At 58.3% G+C, this 9,270-nt stretch overlaps 1 protein-coding gene across 9 annotated transcripts in view; it reads right to left on the bottom strand.

Annotated features, from left to right (window-relative positions):
* SCN5A (sodium voltage-gated channel alpha subunit 5) overlaps window positions 1–8,668 on the bottom strand; it is a 94,013-nt gene extending 85,345 nt beyond the window's left edge. For 4 of the 9 annotated variants that reach the window (XM_058729442.1, XM_058729445.1, XM_058729443.1 and 1 more), the window contains exon 1: window positions 8,464–8,667. The gene's annotated coding sequence lies outside the window, so the exon portion shown is untranslated. Of the gene's footprint in view, window positions 1–8,463 lie in introns of all 9 variants that reach the window. The other 5 variants (XM_058729444.1, XM_058729439.1, XM_058729440.1 and 2 more) reach the window with 2 other exon arrangements.
* Between the last annotated feature and the right edge of the window lie 602 nt (window positions 8,669–9,270).

Consider the following 9,270-nt stretch of genomic DNA (forward strand, 5'->3'; position numbering starts at 1 on the left):
GTCCTTGTGCAGGGCCTCAGCTAACCGGCTCCCTGCAGGCTCCACTCCTTTGAGGCTGCACACGCATTAACTCTGTCTAGTCCGAGCCCTATCTCTGGGGAGGGGGTGAGGATCCTGAGGGGGCTTTCCTTCTCTAGTCCCTATCCCAGCCCCCAGCAATCTGGGGAAGTCCTGCAGAATCCCCCCCCCCCCCAATCCCTCCCGGAGGCGAACACGCCCACCCCAGAAGCTGGGGATGCCCTCATTTACATTCATTTGCATCTCATTTATTCCAACACTCAGGCTGAAGCCGAGGCTAATTCAGCTGACAGGAAAACCCCACCCGCTTGCTCTGAGAGTGTTTCCCCAGGCAGGATGAAATGGGGTCCCTGAGACCGGGGCGGGGGGGGCGCTCTCTGGAGTGGACGCTGAAGGGAGAGCTGGAATGGGGGCGGGGGCACCTTTGGCTTGAGCCCTGGATTCAGCCAAAGCCTCTGTTTTTTCAAACTCCTCCTTCCCCACAGTAAGCACAGGGCCCACCGGGCTTGGAAGCGGTTCATTCATCTCGGGGTCAGTGGTGTTCCCACTGCCAGGTCAGGAGAACTGCAAACTTCCCAGGTCATTCAGGGGCCCCTCCACAGGGCACACGACATCCTCTTCCCCCCCAAGCCCGAGTCTGCCTTGTAATCCTGTTCACTGCTCCATGCACAGGGATCTATAATGTTGTGCCAGGAGGCACTGAGCTGTTAGTCAAGGCCCAGGGCTGCCTAGAGGCCCTGGGTCTCCAGGGTGGGGACCTGAATGATCCACGATGCGACCACAGAACTCAGAAGTCAGAGAGCTGGCTCGGTCAACCAGGGCACTTCTGCCCCAGGCCCTGGACCATCTATACCCATGCATCTACACACAGTTGGGCCAGAAAGGTGCCCACCTATGGCCTGGGAATCACCTTGAGGGCACACAGGTGCCCAAGAGACAGCAATCAGCATCCTAAGCCTCTTTCTAGCACCATTTCTTCCAACTCATTTTGCTCAATACCTGGGCTTAAAAAAAAAAAAAAAAAAAAAAAAAGCCTTCGTGCACCGATGTCATGGCAACCGAAGCATTTATGGAGCACCTACTGTGTGCACTGAGGGAGACAGAAGTTCCCCCAGTGAAACCTGGGGAGCGTAGGGTCCCTTACTCCTCAGAGATAAGGCAATCCACCCATAGATACACAAAATCTATGCCACAAAAGTGTCTGTTGACACAGTATGCATGTGCAATCCTTTTGCCTTAATACTCTGAAATTGAGGTATAATATACAAACAAGAAAATGCACAGATTTTTAGATGCTATAGGTGAACGACTTTTAACAAATCTATATACTTGTGTAACTACCCCCTCCGCTCCCCAGTTAAGATCCTAAACATTCCCATCACCGCAGAGAGTTCCCTAAGGTCCGTTTCCGGTCAACGTTTCTGATTTCTATCAGCACAGATTAGTTTTGCCTGTTCTAGAACTTCACATATATAGAAGCACACTGTATGGGCTGTTGGCCTTGAATGTTCTTGCTTGACATAATGCTTCTGAGATTTTTACTGTGTATTTGTTGGTGACTGCCGTCTAAGTCATCTAAGTTCCCTTTGCAATGCACAGCGACCATAAGTGACCCATCTGGGGACAAGCCCTTCAGAAACAACTCAATCATAAAAGGCAAGGGCTGGAAAGGCCCCAAAGTCCAGCTATCTCTGGGGACGGCCGCCCCCGGGGGATCCTTAGGGAGTATTTTTCTCTCCTTCCCTCAGACATTTCCTGAAACAGAAACTCAGCAATTATACATCTAACAGGCACCCAGCTCAGCAAGCGAGTGGGGGCTTTCCCTGGGTTTCCAGTTTTGTTAGCAACTAGCTGTCGCTTTATTTAACTGGCAGTCTGTGCCTCATCCAAGCCCACCACGGTGGGGGTGGTGGCTGGGTTGCCACTGCAAATGGCCAGCTGAGCTCCCGGGCCTTCTTTCGCTCAAGTCTGGCTGTGGCGGGCAGGCCTCTGTCCCTCTGCCTCCCTGCACCCCCCACACCAGCTGGGTGTCCCTTAGTCGGAGGATGGGAGAATGGGCTGAAGGGCCTGGATTCTTCCCGGGGATGGGCCCCGAAGCAGGCAGCAGGGCTGGGCAGCAGAGGGCAGGCACTCTGGCTCTGAGGGGCTCTTTGGACCACTTTCCTGCTATGGGCGCAGGTCGATGAGGCTGGGGCTCTGATGGCCACACAGCAAGTATTGATGGGGCTAGGCTGGTCCCTCCCGTGGCCTGATTTCCAGCCCCCCCCCCCCCCCCCGCCCCGTCTTAGATCTCCCAGCCTGGCCAGATGGAGGGACAGCTAATGTAGCCCGAGAACTGAAATCAGTGCTTCTAGCCAAACCTCTCCCTGCCTTGCCATCCCTTTGAACACTGCCTCTGGAGTCAGGCCCTTCCTTCACACAGGACTTCGAGGAATCGATACCCGCCAGAAAGGCATTTACCATCCTTTAATGCCAGGAAGAGCCTTTCTACCCTTCAAAATCCATTCCCAGAAAGCACGGGGACTGCCCGGGCCAGGCCTGGGTGGGGCGAGGGAGACAGGGGCCCAGGCTTAGCGCCGCCCCAATGCCCGTGTGACCTTGAGCCTACGGGCTGACCCGCGCTGGCCCTCGGCCTCCAGGGCTGCAAGGAGGGGACAGGCCCCTGGAGATGACACCAGCGGGATCTCCAAGCGGGTGAGGGACCTTCCGGCGCCCACACAACTGCCACGAGAGCACCTCTATCCTGTTCTTTCACTCCCTTAACACCCCCGCGTTGGGGGGCGGGGGGAGGTGCGGCTTCCCACGGCCTCCCTGGAGATTTGGTCAGAAGGCGAAATGGAGGAGGAAGAACCGAACTCCAGCCCCAGAGCACACACGTTTGCTTCTCAGAACAGGCCCGCAAGCACAGCCTGCTTTCACCTCTCCAAATTCTGTGCCTCCGCCTCAGCTGGACTCTAATCCCACCTCTTCCAGGCGCCCTCTGGGCCACGCTGACCTCCACTGGGGAGGCTGAGCCCCCAGCCCCAACCACGTGTTTCCTCTGCCCTGAGCAGCCTTCTCTCTGGCCCTGGGGGTGAACCTGCCAGGCCCCGAGGGTCTTCGGTATCCTTTTCTGCCCATCCAGAGTAGTAAAAGTGAGGAACGGACAAGAGACATTCGCAGAACTGTCCCACCAGACTCTAGCTTCAATAACCAGTAAATTTTCTGTTGGGCTTGGGGGGCACCAGATACTCCTCCAGGAAATGAGGCTGGTGGTGGGGAAACCGTGGGCACCCAGCTCCCCAGCCCAGGGCTGTGATTCTGCAGGGTGGGGTGAGGGTGGCCTGGCAGGGGAGGTGACACAAGTTTCAAAGAGTCCATGAGTCACATGGCCCCAGTGCTGTGCCAGCCACGGGGCTTGCTCCTGAGGAGCCTGCTCCTGGGCTCCCTCCCCCGTGTGAGGGTCCCAGGCCCCAAGAATTGACGTGGAGGCTCTATAAATAGCACCCATTCCATATTGATCATCTTAAAAAGACACGGTATGTTCTAGGCCCACAAAGAGAAGAGTTGTGTCTAAAAATAGTCTCATCCCCAGGAACCACTGCCAGTCCCAGGCAGTGGTATAACCCATGCATATCAGAAGGGGGCAGATGATGGAAAGGGTGGGGGTCAGAAACTGAGGCATCCAGCTCCCCCTCATTATCTCTATTCTGGCCACCTAAGCCACCCATGCCTCAGGAGCCTGTCACTGCCTCAGGGCCTTTGCACATGCAGTTCCCTCTTTATAAGATATTCTTTCTCCAGATGTCCTCTGGATTGGTTCTTTCTTGTTATTCGGGTCTCAGTTCAATCACCTCCTTCAAGAGGCCTTCCCTGACCAGCCAGTCTAGGGCCACTCTTGTCTCTCCATCACATCATCCTGTTTTACTTCCTTCATAGTCCTGGTCATGATCTAAAATTATCTTCTGTATCTATTTGTTAAGTGGTATCCAGACTGTCTTTCCCCAGTTGCAGGTAAACTCCATGAGAGCGGTTATTGTGTCTGAATTGTACACCTTCTAGAATCTTCCATGGCACAGAGTAGGTCCTGAATGTCCTATCCAGGCTCTCCCCAACCACCTCAGGCTGAACTCTGCCTCAGACCTCCACCTCAGGCCAGCCTGGGCTGGCAGAAGACAGTGGGCATCCAGTCCCGGCTTCCTCTGCAGCCGCCCCCGCCCCCCATGCCTGCTCTGCTCCCTGCAGCGTCCAGCCTCTCTCCATAGGCTGCCCCTGGCTTCACCCCTTCTCCTCTCTGCTTCCTCTGTAGAGTTTGCCACGGGAGTTTTACGCTAGCCCCCCTACTCCTGGGTACCTGCTCCATACAACCTCATCGTGTCCCCAGATACTGCTTTCTGGAACACCTTTCTCTCCTCACAGCAAGATTTCCTTCTCCTTCGTGCCCCCCACCCCCAGGAGGAATCACAGTGCCTGCCCGCAAAATCCCCCTCTGAGAACAACTGAGGCCCCATGGGCACAAGGTCAATGCAGAGACCTCTGGCCCCTCCCTGTGAGGAAAAGGTATTTTTCCCTATAAGCACTGCCCGTGGGTGCACCGCATGAACACACATGCCTAGAGTCCACTTCAGGCTCTCCCTACAACCCCCCCCCCCGACCTTGACCCCACCCCCGGCCAGCTCCCCTCTATCTCTTCCCTCCCTCTTAAACCATCAAACTCTTGCAAAGAGCTGTCTACACATGCTGTCTCCACTTCCTCACCTCATGCTCATTCCTGGATCCACTCCAAACTAGCTCCTACCCTCACTGATTCATTCATTCATTCATTCATTCATTCATTCAACAACTGTCCATCTGCGCTGGGCACCACATTCTGTAGGTGTTAAGGAAGTTTCTGTTGCCAAGGTCACGGGCACCCTTACTGTTGCTCAATCTAACAGACACTCGTTTTGAAATTATGCATTCTTTTTGATCTATCCATGAACTTCTCAGAATGCGAAAGATTCTTCACTCTTCGGCAGAAGGAAACGGAAGACACCCCTTCCTCCAGGACGGGCTCCCTCCTTGCTTTCTGTGACACCTCCCACTCCTGGCCTGCCTCCCACCCTCGGACTGCTCCTTCTCAGGCTCCTCTGCAGGCTTCTCCGGCCTTGACTGTTGGACTGCCCCCACCCTGTTGTGTTGCACCCTCTATCCCACATTAGGATCACCTAGGTGCTTTCAACATTTCTGGTGCCAGACGAATTAGAACCTCTGGGGGTGGAGCCTGGGCATATATTTTTTTTTTTTTTTCAATTTAAAAACGCTTTCCGAGAGATGCTAACATCGCCAGGGTTGAGAACCTCTGGTCTGCACTCTTGCTGGACAGTCTAATTCACTGCCATGGATCCCATGGCCGGCCTCTGCAGATGCTTCCAAGTTTCCACCGCCAGCCCAGCTCTCCTGCCTGAACGCTGGACTCTCCCCTCCAAATGACTGCTGGACGTTGGCATCTCTCTCTGGAAGCACCGACGGTTCCAGTCAGGGCCCCGCAACATCCGTCGCTTCTCCTTTGTCCTTTATCAAGCTTGCCAACCTAAACTTTGCTCACCGTGTGGGAGGGCGGTGGGGAATCTCACTTAATGAGCAATCAAAGTTAGGGATGGGAGAAGTGGCGAGTCCCTGAACAGAGAAGAAAGTTGGAACAGGACAAGTTCCACCACCTGTGGTAACCTGACTGTTCCTCTCCTTCACTTGAAAGGCTTTTGGTGGCACCCACGGTCTGCACTAGAGGGGTAGGACAGTCTAGAGCAGATATATGGACACCTGGGTTCAAACCCAAGGCCTGCTACTTAGCAGATGTGTGACTTAGTAGATGTGTGAGCAAGTTATTTAACTTTTCTGGGTCTCCCGTCTCACCACCTGCAATACTGTCCTTAGTATGGTCCCCCGCCTCCAGGGTTGACGCAAGGATTCAGGGGATGAGCCTTATAAAGTGATTAGTGCCATGCCTGGCTGGCAGAAAGCACTCAGTGAATGTTAGCTATTTTTAGTACCATTACTGAGGATAAATTCCCAATTCCTGAGTAGAGCTCACAAGGGCCCCCGTGACTGTGACCTTGGCTTTAGCTTCTGCTCTTCCCTCCCTCACACCATGAGACCCAAACGGGTCGCTGAACTGAATTTGTGTTGTCTCACAAATCGGCACTGGGTAGCTGGTCCTGATGGCTAGACTGTAGCTCCTTCATCTAGAAAACTCCTATGCATCCTTCAAAACCCATGTGGAAGGTTATTTTTGTTAGATAATCTTGACTCTTCCGGCTGGAAGATAATCAGCCCTCTTTCAGGTGAGCAAGGGGGCTCACTCCTGTCGTTACACACCTTTCCGATAACCTTCCCATGGGTGAGCGGGAACTAGCCTCCTGTGAGCAGAACGGAGACCGCCCCTGACCTCTGTCCCAGGACGTTCCCAGGACTCCCTTCTTGGGTTGCTGGGGCACCAGCCTCCTCTGCTCCACAACTGTCAGCTGTCTCTGATGCTTCCCACCACTCCGAGCTCAGTCTTCATGCTGAGTGAGTCAATCCTGGAACTTTTCCAGAGCAGCTCTGAGCACCACACAGAGACAGGCCAAGCACCTCAGAGGCACAGCAGCTGCCCCCACCACCCTGGGCTGAATGCTGGTTCTCGGCACTCCAGAGCCCCTTCCCTGTCTGCTCAGATCCTCTTTGGTCAGTCCTAGGTCCTTCTGGCCCCCAGGAAGTGGCTCTCAAGGAATCTTCACCCCAGGTGGTGTGCCAAATTCACTGACTCTCTAGACGACCTTGGGTAAGTCCTTGGCCCACCGTCAGCCTCAGTTTCCCCCTGTACAATGTGGCAGTCATGACAGGATTAGATTAAAACTTCAACGAGGCTCATTGCAGCACAGAGCTGGACCTTCTAGCATAAAATCTGCGTTCCACGGTCTGGCTGTGCCCTGACCCTCCCCTTCCGATGCTCCTGTGACTGCAGCATGGTCTCAGCTATCAGCCTGTGCCACCCTCATTCCGCCTTCCAGCTCCATTACCACCCACTCACGTGCACCTGCCCAATTCCAACTGGGAGGAGTCGAGGGCAAGGAGATGGGAGTTGAGGACAGCAGTACCCAGGGCTGGGCTCCCAGTGGCCTGGGCCTCTGCTACTCAAGGTCCCCGTAGATCCTGAGGGGTTTGACGGGAATCAGGGAGAAGGCTGAGGTGCTGCAGCGCGGTGGGGTCATATGGTGTGTCTGTCTCCACTGAGCTGTCTAGGCTCACGGAGGAAAGTGACGAGGGTCTCAGCAGGAGCTGGGGAGAGACAGCTGGGGGGATGGAATGCCAGCCCAGGACCCCAAGAGGAGACGGATCCTGCCCTCCTGGGACTGGTCTCGGGGCTCTCAGGAGAGAAGACTGACTCCTGCCCCAACCTCAGTCATGGCTTCCTGATTCATCTGTGCACCGGCCTCCAACAGGTGTTTGCAAGGCGGGCCTATGCCCGGGGCCTCGTCCCCAGCATCCCCCCACCACCAGCACTCTCCACATCTCTGGCCTCCACAAGGCTAGCCACCACGACTTCCTCCCGGTGCCACCAAAGACGATCAAATAACGCAGAGAATGAGAGCCGCCTCCCTCCCGTCAGGGCGAGTGGATCTGCCCAGGTCAGAGCGAGGAGGGCAGAGAACTCTCGCCAGTCCCAGCGCACAGAGATCTCCTCTGTTGAGGCCACAAGGAGTTCTTCCCTCCTTCAAGGCACAAAGAGACCAGATGCGGCCCCGTTGGGGCGTCAGAGGGCACAGAGATCTCTTCGTGGTCGGAGCGCGCAGAGAGACAGGACACACATATAAATCTCTGCCCCCTCAGGGCGCAGAGATCTTTCCCAGGTCAGGACGGGCAGAGATCTCGTCCCAGGGAGGATACCCTCAGAGGACGGCTCGGCGGGGCCCAGAGAGAGGGGGTGATTGGCCCCCTCCCCCATCCCCAGCCCTGCTCGGTCGGCTCCCCGGCTCTCTGGAACCACACTCACTGCGCGCCTAGTCGCCGCTCTGACCTTGGGGTCTCCGGCCTCGGGAATCCGGGTCCCAATCCCAGACCCTCCCCGAGCCTGCGCCAGGGTCGGCCGGGAAGCCGGGGCCGCGGCTCCTCCTCCCCCCCCCCCCCCCCCGGCCCTCGACAGCGCACCGGGAAACCCGGAAGGAAAGGGATGAGGATGAGGAGGGGGCGCAAGGCGATTACAGACGCCCCCCTCCCCCCCCCCCCGGGGGTCCCCTCCAGCCCGGCAGATCTGCACCCTTTCTTCTCCCGCCTCCCAGCCTCGGGGGGCAGCGATGGGGGAGGGAACTGCCGGGCGCACCCGGGGCAGGGGAGGGGGTGCGCAGGGGCTGGAGGGTCCGACCCTCGGGGAGGAAAGTTGGGCGGCGGCAGGCGGAGGGGGCTCCGGCCGGGCCGGGGCTCCCGGGCGCGGGGGCGCTCGCTCACCTGCTGGTCCCCCGGCCCGGGCCCCGGGATGGGCGGCTGAGGCTCGGCGCGGACTCGGCTCGGCGCGGGGCTCGGGGCACTGGGCGCAGGCTCAGCGGCCCCGGGGGCGCGATCCCCGCATCCCACGGGCGCCGCCGCCGTCTCGGCTCCGCCGCTCCGCTCGGGCTCCGGGGCTCGGCGGGCGGCGCGGGCTCGGGCTGGGGGCGGGGTCGGGGGCGGGCCCCGCCTGGGCTCGGCCTGGGGCTTGGGGCCCCGGGCTGGCTCCGCCCCAGAGCGACGCGCCCCGGACTCCGCACGTGGCGCTCCGCCCGCTCAGAGGGTGAACCCCTGGGCGCCCGCCGGGGCGCACGCCCCCACGCTGCCCCGGGGGGGCCCCCGGCCGCAGACCGCCGCCCACGCGGACACGGACAGGCACACGCAGACGCGGGCACACGCTGGGGTGCACGCTCACCGACCCCGGGACGCTTCGCCACATGCAGCCACCCACGCGGACGGGGACGGGCACACGCCGGCACGCACCGGCGGATACACACAGGCATCGCCACCGACCTGGGGACCCCACGAGGGATACTCAGCCCCCTGGACAGGGACGTACCCTGATGCGGCCTCACGACACACGCGGACGCACTGGACACACGCACACCTGCGCAGTGAGAGAGACACGCACCGACACACAGACACCCACATGGACATCGGCAGACACACTCTGATGAACTCAGCGACAGGCGACTCGGAGACGCACATCCCCTGACACGCTGCCGCGGAGGCGCACACGCTCACACGGGGATCACACTGGCCCGCAGAAGC

Source organism: Neofelis nebulosa, chromosome 5 (genome assembly GCF_028018385.1).
Source record: "Neofelis nebulosa isolate mNeoNeb1 chromosome 5, mNeoNeb1.pri, whole genome shotgun sequence".
Taxonomy (NCBI): domain Eukaryota; kingdom Metazoa; phylum Chordata; class Mammalia; order Carnivora; family Felidae; genus Neofelis; species Neofelis nebulosa.